The sequence below is a fragment of the Castor canadensis genome, chromosome 11, assembly GCF_047511655.1.
Source record: "Castor canadensis chromosome 11, mCasCan1.hap1v2, whole genome shotgun sequence".
Taxonomy (NCBI): Eukaryota; Metazoa; Chordata; class Mammalia; order Rodentia; family Castoridae; genus Castor; species Castor canadensis.
In genome coordinates this window covers 113,295,950-113,309,294 of record NC_133396.1, presented here as the reverse complement: position 1 = coordinate 113,309,294, position 13,345 = coordinate 113,295,950, and the positions used below count along the sequence as shown (strand labels likewise).

At 38.4% G+C, this 13,345-nt stretch overlaps 1 long non-coding RNA gene across 2 annotated transcripts in view; it reads left to right on the top strand.

The window, feature by feature from the left end:
• LOC141414109 (uncharacterized) overlaps window positions 1-13,065 on the top strand; it is a 73,151-nt gene extending 60,086 nt beyond the window's left edge. For both annotated transcript variants that reach the window (XR_012439198.1, XR_012439199.1), the window contains 2 exons: window positions 1,813-2,065; window positions 12,687-13,065. This is a non-coding gene — a long non-coding RNA (uncharacterized lncRNA). The remainder of the gene's footprint in view (window positions 1-1,812; window positions 2,066-12,686) is intronic.
• The last annotated feature ends 280 nt before the right edge of the window (window positions 13,066-13,345 follow it).

The window sequence follows — 13,345 nt, the reverse complement described above, 5'->3', positions numbered from 1 at the left end:
TGGGAAAAATAATCTGTGTCATAATATTTTTTTCAGCAAAATCTCTGCTTGGGGAGCCTGTGTATCTGAAATAAATGGTCATTCACATTTGTGCAGAGCGGAAGGATAAGAACCCACTATCTCTTACCTTTGGAAAGAAGCTCCAGGCATCCTGTGTGCTGTTGTCATCTGCAATTAGAATGGCTGTGTCAGAAAGGTGCTCTGACAGACACGCTTTTCACCAGCATGTCTCAGAATAGTGGACCTGCCTTGCTTCCTCCTCTGTGGTGTCAGCCACAGTTGGGGTTGGGAGGATGGGGACGGAATGTCCATCTCTACAGAGCTCAGATCCTGACCTCAATCCGTGGTCCTACTGCCAACCCACCACCCTCCCATGTGACAAATATGACATCAATAATAGAAATTGGGGGCCTCAAAGCAAAGAATCAGTGGAAGGAGGGTCAGAACTCAACTCTGTTGGTTTCTAACCCAGTCCTACTTCACTGATTTTATGGCCCTCAGGGATTTAAAGCAAAGTGAACAGACACATCACCTAAACCAAGAAATGTTCTGGCCTCCACAGCAATTTTTGAGGATTAGCCTCTAAATTAGGAAATGTTCCTTCCTGAGAAATAATCATTACAGCTGGAAAAAGTCCTTAATTTGAATGCTGGTTTGACACACATTAAAGAGCATAGTCTTTCTTCTCCTTATTTAAATCTAAGAAAATCTGTTTTTCTTTACATTTCTAAATCAGATGCTCTATGATAGATTTTTCATAAGGCTCCTCTTAGCCAATGAAATGTTCTCTGGCTCATTGACATCTTAAACTTTTTTTTCACTTAACATGCACTTATTTGAAAAACAAATCTTGAAATTTGGTCATTAAGCTTGCTGCCTATAAACCCGTGTGTTTGCAGAGACTCTCTCTGGGGTACCCTGCAGGTGCCAAAGGACCAGCAGCTGTGGCAGTTACACACTGATGAATTTAGGGAATGGACTTCAGATTCAAGATGACCAATGTGATACACTTTACGACTCAAGCCAAAGCTTATGTTAAAAATTAAAAGGCCTTTATAGATGGGTTTTCTTTCCCCCTTGAGTCTTCTAAATCAGGAAGACAGCTTGCAGCAGTCCATGTATCGGGTACATCTTGCATAGCCTGGCTCTCTGAAAAACCAGAGGGCCAACACATTTGCCCCACATAGGATTGGAATGAGGAGAGAGGTTTACTAAGAGAGCTGCAGTAGAGGTCAACCTCCTGCAAAAGAAGGTATATATGGCTTTTCCAACTGAGTTTTGGCAGTCATTGGTATCACCTGCATTTTTAAATCTCTTTGTTGCTTACACTTTGCTTTGGTAGTAGCTCTGACAAGTATAACTGCTAACGGAGTAACATGGGTCTGGTTATTGTTAAAAGTAGATCAAATAAAAATATAAGCAAGCAATTTCCTTGTGGTGTGGACAATTTCCAAGTTGATGAGGAAAAATGTGATAATGAAATTAAAAATATAGTTCCATTACAAGTGGAAACCCTGGTTGGTAGCAATTATGAGAGAGCTGCAAGTTATAGGGCCTCCCATTATACAGATGCTCCTTCTCTGTATCCTAATCACAACTATGATTAAAGAAACATAACAAGCAATTGAAAACATTTTATTCTGAAGAGGAGAAGTAAATAGCTTGTCTCCGTTATGTCAAATATTTTAATCCTTTAAAATAACCTTTGAAAAAAAACCTTACTGAAAATTAACCCCACTAATTCATCATGTGGAATGAAAAACAAAACCTGTACTTAATGTTCTAATATTATCCTTCCAAAATTCCTTACAGCACTTTATAAACCAACATCCATCAGTGAGGAACATGTGGGGCTGGTGTTACCCGAGCGTGCAATGCATCTGGAACATTCCCTGTGCAGCAGCCTTGCCTGTAAAGGTCAACAAGAGAAGCATGCTCCTTTCAACAGCACATCTCTTGGAGACCCTATGCAAGGTCTTTGAAGATTTGCATGTTTACTAGCAGCAGTAAAACAGAAAAGTGGAAATGTTAAAGAAGCCCTCGATGGCTAAACTCCCAGGAATAAGTAAGTCTGGATCCTGAGCTTAAATTTCCTCAGAAAACAACTTTGAAGTTTGTTTCAATCTGTGAAATTCTAGTAACGGTCTAAATTTGCTCTTCAACATCTGGTAGAGATAATTGCAACAAGAAGTGGCATGGATATGTCTGTTTATGCATTTATTCATTCATTAATTCAATTTTTTATTAAAAACCTCCTATGTTGAAGAAATGGTTTCAGAACTTCAAGATGGAGAAGTAAGAGTCCTTGTTCTCAGGAACTTTTTCTTTATCTGGGAGGGTAAGATCCATAAGTGCATTATGGTAATGTGTGGTACTCTGAGATAAATATCATAAAATGTATAAGATTCAGAGATGGAAGAATGGCACATTGTTGGGACTGATGTAATAGAAAGATTCATAAAAGGGGTTTGTATTTCAACTGAAGATGTTGGGGGTACCATAGCTAAGTTGATCAGGAGTTGTGGGAGAGTATTCCAGGCAAATGCACAACCCAAATGAAAGGACAGGAGTGAGAAATGCAAGACAGGTGTGAGAACAATGAGAAATTCCATTTGATTAAGTTATATAATGTATATTGGAGAGTAGGAAGTCATGCAATTGTGTAGGTTCTTTGATCTTCATAATATAGAAGACATTGAATATTAGGCAAAAGTGTTGGCCTGATGTAACTTCTCAACAGTGCTGGACTGAAATATGTCCAAGACTGTGTGAGAACAGGCAGAAGATAATGAAATCCTATATCCACCCCTGCCCCAAAAAAAGCTTCTTATTTGAGAGAGAACTTCTACCCTATTACTATATATACCTGGATCACTTCACTAATTCAGCCACTTAGAATGTCCAGCTTTACTATCTTTATCCAGAATTTTCTTTCTTTCTGTTGTTATTTTGGGACTTTGTGCAAGCTAGGCAATGCTCTATCACTGAGCTATGTCCCAAGCCCTAGAACTTTCTTTTATGCAGAATGATACTCTAGCTCTCCCAACTGAAGGCATGTATGTCTTTTCTTCCTTCCACGTCATCTGTTCAAGATTCTCTACTGACTATTACTAGTCATGTAGCTTCTAATGACATTTCCTTGTCCTCAGTCTCCAGACCAAACCATGAATGCTCACAAGAAAGACTTGCCCAAGTTTACAAAGCCAGTGAGTACCATAGCCAAGAAGCTCTCAGATTAGAAGGTTAAAATGAGCCCTTGGAGTACACAGGAAATTGACATTCCCAACTGCCCTGTGATCTGCATTCTCTGATTTATCATGTCAATCTTTTCTTCATTCATTTATTAATTTAATAAATATTTGCTGAGTGCTTAATATGTTCCAATACTGGGGAAAAGTGCTGAGGATAAAACAATGAAGTAAATAGAGTTAGTTTCTAATTTCATGGGGAAAACAGACAGGAAAATAATTACATGAACAAAAGCACACCCAGCTGCCAAAGATGCAGCGAGCCCTCCAGCGTAGACATTTCAAGCCAGCTCTCTCTCTACTTCTCCCTTCTCTTACCAGCCATTCTCCCTGGAACTCCTTTGCAGAAATTTGCCTAACTTTTGTTTCCTTCCCAGTGCTCCAGCTCTTCCTTAATGTATTAATTAATCCACACAGAATATAAACACTCAGAAAAGAGAATGAGAGAACAGTTGGTGTGCTTATCTGGATATTTAGGCTGACAAAAGTGGAAATTTAAAGATTACAACTTCAGAAATCAGCTATGTTTAAATGAGTTCAATAAGGCAGAAAAAAGTTGCAACTTTGGTACTTCTGCAGGCCTGATTTAGCAATAAGTCAACTAAGTCTAAAACTTGAGACAGCATAAAGTGACTTTACTTTGTCCAGAGTGTGCACCCTGATTACTAATCCTTAGGGGAAACATCTAAATAAAACTTTGAAATAACTTATTTTTGAGCAAAAGGTAAATCTTGACTTTCATACAAACATAAAATGAACAGGTATCATATTTAACTCAAGGCAGTCAGGGATGCTGAAAGAATTTGTGCAACAGGTGCAAAATCGGCCTAGTACACAGGAACAAGGATACTACACCAGGCAAAACTCACTTGCATTTTTTTGAGCAAAAATAATTTGAGTTAATATCAGTTTTCTAAAATTTAAAGAGTTGAAAAATAACTCAAAGACAATGAGATATGCAGATTTAATAGAATCAAATGACCTGGAAGTATACATGAAAGATCTAATTTTCTGCTAAAAAAAATAGCACTCAGCAATATTTTTGCTACATTTAAAAGCTATTCATAACTTTTTTTCCTGACAAAACCTTATTTTCTTCTGTGATAAGAGAACAGCTTAGTGGTTACATTTGGAGATGACCCCCTGGGGGAGCAATTATATATGCAAATTTATGGGTACAAGCAAGTGCAAGTGTAGTGTAACCTAGGTACACTCAGATAATAAGTAGTGTTGCTTGATTATATGATAATTCCAACCATGAAAAGTCAGGAGGAATAAGGTTCTTTTGAACACAGAATGGCAGAGTACTTGAAACATTATTGTGCTATGGAATGGAAATGCTAAATATAAACTAAAAGATGTGGTCAGGGAAAGAACAAATAAAATAAAATAAGGAGCGGTTGAGTCTGAAGCACTACATTGTGCATTGTGGAAGGAGTTTGGGGAGAGATAATTTTGTACTATAATATTGAGAGCAATTTGTCCACATGTGGTGAAGGAGAAGAGAATCAAGAGGACTGCATTTGCAAAGAGGAATAATTGACTGTGGGCACACATGAGAAACAGATTTCTGGGTCTGACCTATAATAAACTAAATATGGAACATATTATTACATAATTAAATTTTTATTATACAACAAAACCAGCAAATTGCTGCTATGCTTCATAAATAAGGGAATTACATGTAGGTAATAATGAATACCTACATCTCTATAGCATTCTGTATTTTCACACAGATTTTCTCATTAATAAGCCTAGATGTAAATGTTATTTCTGCTTCATAATGGACAGACTGAAGTTCAGTGAGCTAGTGGGTAGAAAAGGCAGCATATTGCTGGGTTCTTCTGATTTTCATCAAACTACAGTGGAAACTTCCAGGTCATAAACAAGTTCTTCTGTTATACTGCTTTGGTCAGACCCCAGATAGAATTCTGTTTGGAACCAGAGGCCAATCAAGATCTATCCTGAGGACAAAATGTAGGAAAGCAAGACTTACCAAAGAAGCCCAAAAGATCTACCTTGTCCTACAGAGACCAGAAAGTGGAGGGGAAAACCCTGGGTATCATTGTGGCTGAAACACTGACTGTAAAAGACCAGTAGGATCCTCTGATGGAAAATGCAAAATAAGAACATACTAACCATCTTGTGAGGAGCAATTATGTGCAGGTCTGTGCAAGCTGTATTGGCTTTTGTGTTTATTCTTCACAAGCCTATGAAATATTGTCATTATCTTCACTTTTTAGGTGTAGAAATAAACATGGAGATGTTAAATATGTCCCCAAGGTCTGTAACTTGCAAATGGTAGAGCTGAGATTGAAAGCCAGGTCTGTCTGGTTCTAAGTCCTCTATTATGCACTTTGTCTTGTGCATACATTGCTGTAAAATTGATTAAGGTTAATTAGTGTGTTTCAGATTTGGAAGAGTATCTGAAGGAATTAAAAAAATCTTTCTTTTGTAGTGAAGTAATTATTTAGAACCAAATCTTGTAAGGCAATATAAATAGCTTGCATGAGGTATACAATTAAGGGTTGAAATAAAGATATAGTAACCCATAGTCATAAAAGAATATTCTGAAATTGCAAATATAGTTGCCATGGGGTGACAGTTGGTGAGGGAATGATATTATTTCTTGGAAAATCTGAATTGTATAGTCTTGAAATAAGTCAAGTGTTCTAGTTTAGTAGACATTAGGTGACCTATAATTACATACTAGTTAGTAAAGTGAAATTATTATTATTCATAATAAACTTATGTTTCATAAAACCTATGAAAGCCCGTTAAAAGAATTCTTGATTTTCAAGCAATATATTTTAAAAGCACAACTGCCTTTTAACAAGATTTCAATTAAATGTAAAGAAGATCCTGAAGATTTGCCAAGTGCTGTCTTTAAACATGACATTGGCCTTCAATTATCATTCATTCTGAGTCAATGACATCTGCATAAGGGAGGTTTTATCATGTTCCCACAAGTTGCTTTAGATGAAAATCTAATGCAATTAAAAACGATAAAGTCCAGAAAAAACAGGACGTCAAATATTGCAAGTTGTCAGGAATTGCTTTGATTTCTCTTTGACTTTTGTTTGATCCTTGTCCCACTTAGCTCTCTTGACTTGTTCAAGTCTCTCTATTCTTTCCATCTCTCTATCAACACTGACTTTCAATTCCTCTCCTCAATTCTGTTTAATACCATGTGGATACAAGGGTTCCCTCCCAGATGTGCGCTACCAAAATTTCAGCCTCCAACTCGCACTGTGGGTGAGTTTTCTGTAGAACCCCTCCTCCCTCAGTGGCAGGGCTCAGCGCTATGAAAGAGGCTCCATACAGAGAACCCCTGTTTCTACCTTCAGAGTCAGGGATGGAGGAGGGGAAAGTTTTTTTTTTTTTCTGGCAACTTACCAATGCTCATTTTCTCCTTACCTCTACTCATCAAGGTTTTAGAAATATTGAGATTCAAACTTACAGTGTCTGATCAAAAATAGAGACATTTAAAATTAAGTTTTAGCACGTATATGACCTGTATTAGTCCGTCCAATTCAACTGAACCTGCTTGTTGCCTGGTTGAAAACCTCCTTGCCTTCATAATAAAAAGTCTCTTGCAGGCCCTGATCTGGGGAAAGAGGTCTCCTCCTAGGACAGACCATTGCCAGGGTGATTAGGCCCAACTAGTACTAGTTATTAACTTGATTTCTTTTCTGAATGGGGTTATTTCTGGAGGCAGGGGGATGGGTCAGAAGACCTTGCATTCTTCTCTTCTTGGTGCATGGTTCTTTGCTTCTCTTCAAGGTCAGCTGGCTCTTGCTTTTTTTCCAGTACTCCTCCTTCCCCTAATGACTGATTGTGGTTCTGGCATTTTGCCTTCTGAGTTTTCTGAGAGCTTGTTACAGCTCAAAGCAGTGGTAACTATTTTATTTCATTTTATAAACTACTTATTAGGACAGTGAATGGTTTTAATTTGACTCATCCAAACTTTATTTTTTCCCAGTAGATGATTTTTTTCCCATTGCCTTGTTTGGCAAAATCCCTGAATTTGCCTTTGGCTAATTCAAAGAACAAGCAAAAGAGATGTTTTTAGGTATCTTTAATCTCAAAGTTGATAATAAATTATGTAGTTATTAAATAAACTTGTCTTGCCGCCAAGGGAAAAGTAGAAAAAAGATGTTTGCTTCAATGAAGATAGCTCTGTATTTCTAGCCTTTTTAAAATCTTGCCTGGATCTGTGGGGGCATTAACATATTAAAGAAAATCTTCAGCAGTGACCAAAGGCTTCCATTTCTGAGACCATTCTCATCCTTGCTAATCACTGGTCCTTTGGGTCTGCACTCAGTGGAGAAGACATTTGGGGAAGGATTTACGGATGGAAAACAGCGAAGACATCTTGATGGAATGAGTCAAACTATCTTGAGAGCAACCAATGAACTATTTGGGGAGAAAGAAGCAAGTAAATTCAACCAATTTATTCAACCAACTTATTGGTTGAATTGACCATTGGTTACATATTTTTGCTTTCAATCTGTCTTATTTTAGGGTATTCATATTTCTATAGATTCCAGGGATCCATCTCCTTCTGTGAATTACCTTATGCAGACCAATCCCATCCACTCTCTCAGGTGCCTGTTGCAATTCAGCCAACCCCCTTTCTCTTGCTTATCGCTAAGATAAGCAAAACTCAGTAAAACTTCTATGATAGATGCTTTAAGACGAGGCCTAAGAAAATTACAAACTAGGGGTACCTTACTTCAGAGCTCTGCTGTTCCTCTTCTAAGTGTCCAGTGTTGGTGATGACACAGTTTTGTTGGCAATGTTAGACAGTCTGGTGAGATTTGTATAATCTTCCTGCAAACAATTTTAATAATAGGCACAAATAGGCTTTTTTATATTCATACATTTTGACCAATAATTCTGAATTTGGGAATTTACCCTAAGGGAATAATTGGAAATATAATAATATACATTTTGCTTATTCATCAAGATGTCATCTTTGTCATTGTTTATATTAATACAGAATTAAAAACTGAATGTCCCACAGTGGAGGAGTTATCTATAAATTTGGGGTACACACATGATTGAATACCATTCTGCCTTTAAATGTGCTATACTAGTATAATGAGCACATATAATTTTGTAAATAAGTAAAATAAACTTAGATGGTACATTGGGTTTCCACTGCTCTTCTTGAGGAAGAGGAGATAGTTGCCTGTGAGACCTTCTGGGAAGGCAAGGGACAGAGGTAGCTATCCTTGATGGAGCTCTTGGGGCGTCCCTCTAAGACCAGTCTCTTGGCTTGGACCAAAAGGGTCTTGTTCCCTAATGAAAAAAGATCTTCTGAGATCCCAAGTTTTGCCAAGTTTTGAATGTATCTCATTTGCAAAAATTTGCAGGACAGAAGGTGTCCCAGTGTTTTGGGTTCCCTTGGGGGTATAGATGCCAAGGCAAACACCGCTAGACAATGGAAAAGCCAAGAATGTTTGTGCTCCCTGCTGCATATTGTTGATGTCATAGTTCAAATAAATTTCCTCCCAACAAGGCATTCCTCATGTAGTGGGTGGGAAGTACAGAGTCAGACTGCCTGTTGGTCTTGATACCTAGCAGGTGCAAGAACGTGGGGAAGTTTTAATTTCCTCACCTGTAACGTGGGGCTAACAATTACCCCTATTTCAGAAGGTTCTATGCACTAAATGAGATAACCCACATAAAGTGCTTAGGATAGCACTTTAGAAATAGCCAGTTATTAGCTGCTATTTGTTCATAGCAATTGTTTCTTATATTAGTTATAACAATTTAAATGATCTAATTTATTATGAGCTTACTGTTTCTCTTATTCATATATGATCTTTATGAAGGCAGGGACCTTGTCTATCTTGTTAGCAATAACTAAAACAGAGCCTATTGTATAGTAAGTGCTCAATAAATAATTCATTGATGGCAGAACTATCATTTTGGCATTTGATGAGGATCAGTCCTCTTCCCTGGCTAACTCATTTGATATAGATCCACTGGGAGGATGCTGATTGTAGGAGGATCTCTTAACAGAGAAACCACTAAACGGGGAGTACAATGATGAGAGTATGGTGAGAGTTGATGGAAGGAAGGACTGAGGATCACAATAGTGGGTTTGGAGCTGATTTGAGAAGCCAGGACATCCCAGGACTAAGGAGACAAAAAAGAGGAGAATGGCTCTAACAAATCTTGTGTCTTAGGCATGTGTGCATGAGAAGCAGGCTGGGGAAGACCCCCAGCAAGGTTTCAAACAGATGGGGTAGTGCTATTTCAAGGACTGAGTTCTTGCCTGGAAGCATGGACAGGATATTGGTTATAGAAATTGATTAAGGAAGAGCAAAATTTGAAAGAGTAGAAAACAAGAATAAAAAATGACTCCCAGGCCCACTTCAAATACTACTTTCATTCAAAATTTCCCTTGATCACACTTGCTAGCCATTTATATAACATTAAGCTTGTATTTTGAATAAGTTATGTTCAGTACTTACTCGGACAGTGAGATTAAAAATTGAGCTTTCTTCCAACAGGATGATTTTGTCTCATTTTGTGAGACCAATCCCATGAAAGAAATGGTAGTCTTCTTAAATCACGTATCGGAGTGAACCTCAGAACATTTTTGAATTGGAAATTGACATATTCCTGACTCTTTCTGGAAACATAACTTTAATTTTCCTAAATAGTTCAGAGTCCAACTCTCATCTTTTTCTTTCTGTGACATACCATTACTGTTTTTTGTCCTGAATTCTTAGGCCATGTTTATCTTCATCTCTGGTTCTTTCATGTTTATACAGATTATTTTACCTAAAATTGTAAACTCTTAGCAATGAGGCACTGTGTTTATTAGTATATTTGTCCCACTGTCCTTTGAGTTAGAACAGTAACACTAAGCCCTCATTTTGTAGTATCCTGGTGATTTTTTGTGTTTTTTTTTTTTTTACAATTTCTACTTTTACTTCTGTGGCAATTATGTCTCCATAACTACTTCTCAAAACTCCTTGGCATTAAATTTGATTAAAAAATATTGTGTGCCAGAGATTGTTTCTAAGAGGTCATAAGGAAGCAGTAGAAGCATTTGTCACAACTTCTCAAAGGTCAGACATGGATTATTGAGAGGAAACAGCGAGTAGTGTTTTACCCACGTGCATGAATGTGAGTTAACTGATGAGGCTCAGGAGTAGGACCAGCTACATCTTTCCTGTGGTGAACGCTATTGTTTCCTGACGTGCCTTGTTTTCAAGAAGTTGGTCAGGCTAGAGGTTGGGTTATGACTTCATCACCTGTGACTCACATGGAATGTACCCTTTCTAGCCAAACGCTTTGTCCTTGCAAAATGTTAATTTCCCTTCTCTTGGCAGTGATGAGAGCCAAATGCAAGCATGTAACATCATGTGCCAGGCATCACAGTGTTTATGCTGTCTTTTTAACAAAAGTGGTTTTAGACGAATTTTGACTTTGATCAAGAACAGCACTAATTTTTGGAAAAAAAATTGAAGTCATGAAATCAAGGAATTTTCAGCTGAAGCAAATCACAAGCTAATGACAGCTATTTGGCAAAATGGCATTGACTGGGGGGTGATAATGTAGATGCAATGTTTTTGTTTTGTTTTGTTTCTCTCTGAAGAGGACATAGGCGTAGAAATGCTAGACTCGAGCATTGCTTGATGGATTTATTTCCTTGCCCAATCCAAATGATAAGTTAAGGCACCCACCTGGCCCCAAGATCATGACAGAGCTGATTTAACTCTCAGGTGCCTTACAGTAATAATAATGTAAGTAACATCTCAGACCTAGGCACTGCTTTGTAACCTACAGAGGTCTTTCCTACACCTTCTCTCACTTGATCCTAACAGTGATTCTTGTGATGGGCAAAGTTGGTGTTCTGTTTATCAGGTGTAGGTGTAGCTCAGTGCTTAGGGCATACAAGTTGGTACTTGATAGCTGTTTATAGAATTAAAGTTGATGAGTCCATGTTTTCCAGGTGAGGAAAAATGTTTAATGATTTCTCCAAGCTCAGAGCTGCTGGGATGGAAAGCTATATCCTAGGCCTGTGGGTCCACAGGCCTTGGCATTGACACACGTGAAAACATTTTTCCCCACCTGATGCAACCCAAGCTTCTACTCCCACATCTATCTCTGGTAATGCTGGGCTGCAAAGATTTGGATAAGCTCAAGAATGATCTTAAATGTGATTAGGCACATACTAAGAAAAGAGAGGAGAAAAGGGGATTGGAAGGAGCAATAAGAAGATAGATGATTAAAACTTTTGGTTGTGTATCAGAATGGCATTTAAAATAAATACAATAAAAAGTTATCCTGTAATCAGAAAACAGCAATATAATTAGAATTTTTTTCCTATTTACTTTCTTTAACATGCAATAGGGGGAAATGGGAAAAAAAAATCAAGGACTCAATCAAACAGATGGTTCTCAAGTTATTATTTTTCCCTTGCTGTTGTTTACAAGCAGAGTCTCCTTTAACAAAATGTGACTCAAAGATTCTGGTGAGGCCAGCCATTTTCTATGGGAAGAAGAGAGGAAAATAGTGGGAAGAGGACTCAGATCATAAGCATTTATTATGTACATTATTATGCCTCATTAATTAACCCAACCACTATCCTAGTGACGTTCTGGGCTCACTTCACAGGAAAAACTTAGTCTGGATTGCCAAGTTAAATAGACAATTACAGGAAGATCAAATTATGCCTACATTGCATTCTGTCAGGGCACTAAGCCAAATTCATGTCAAATTCATAAGACTGGAATATCCTCACTAAAAACAGCCCTGAAGAACCAACGTCACAAGGCATTTGACGTCGACACAGAGGATGTATTGATCTTGCCTGAGCTTCCTTTCTCAGACTCACATAATAGACCAAGAGAGAGGGCTCTCCAAGTGCCTCTGCCACACACCAGCTGGATAGAGCCTTTGTTCCGTCCATGAAGCACAGTACACAAGAGCAACATATCCTACCTCACCAGCTTCACGTCATCCTGTCACAGACCTGTAGAAACTGCTTAGACATTAAGGAGGACAAAGCACACTCAGAGTAGGTTTCCACAGTGGAAGCCTTGTTTCCATTAATGATCTGGAGGGAAATAGTTCCATGAAACAGTGTCCAAAAAAAGAAAAAGAAGGCCCACCTTAGATTTTCAGGACCCACTGTGGGATGCCTGTTGTCCCCAACACCAGAAACAACATTAAATTGCAGAGAATAAGAACAATCACCACTGTGCTTTCAAATAAGGTGATATTAACTGATAGTTAAGGCCTCAGAAAGAGGGAGTAAAATGTGCTTTACACCCACCAAAGTGTGAAAAGTTGGTTTTGGAAGCCTAGATTCAACTTGGGAAGAAAGTGTTTGCCTGATTCTCATTCTAGGGCTGTTCCTCTTTATAATCAAAGGTGTTGACCATGCCTTTTTCTATGTTACTTCCATTTTAGGTAGAAGTCCTCATCCTTCAAGAGGTGGATTCTATTTTCTCTCCTCTTGTGACTTCTAATGAAGCAGAAATGATGTTGTAAAAATTCTGAGCTCAAAACTGAAGAGGACTGGCAGCTTTCATATTCTGTCTGTATAAAGCCAGTTGGCATATATGTTCAGCTCCCTGAAGCCTACCATATTATGAGGAATCACAAGCTTTCTGGAAGAGGGATTATATGAAGGAGAGCCAAAGAAGATAGAGAATGGTTTGAACTTAGGTCCAGCCATATGGCTTTTGTGAAACTATTCTAGCTGACTGTCCTGCCTAGCCACCCTGATGTTCAGGCATTGCAGAGCAGAGAGGAGCCATTCTTACTAGGATCTGTCTGAGTTCTTGAACCACACAACTGTAAGCAATAAATGATTCTATTTGCATGACTAAGTCTGCAGAGGTCTTTTGCAGTGTCTGTGACTGGAACACTCTCCTCCCTCCCTCCCTCCTGCCTTTCTCCCCTCCCTCCCTTCTTTCCTTCTCTCCCTCCCTCCTCCTTTCCTTCCCTTCTTCCCCCTCTCCTTCCTTCCCTCCATCTTCCTTCCTTTCCTCCCTCCCCCTCCCTCCATCTGTCTCTCTTTCTCCCTTCCTTCCTTCCTTCCTTTTCTTTCTTTCTTACCAAGGAAC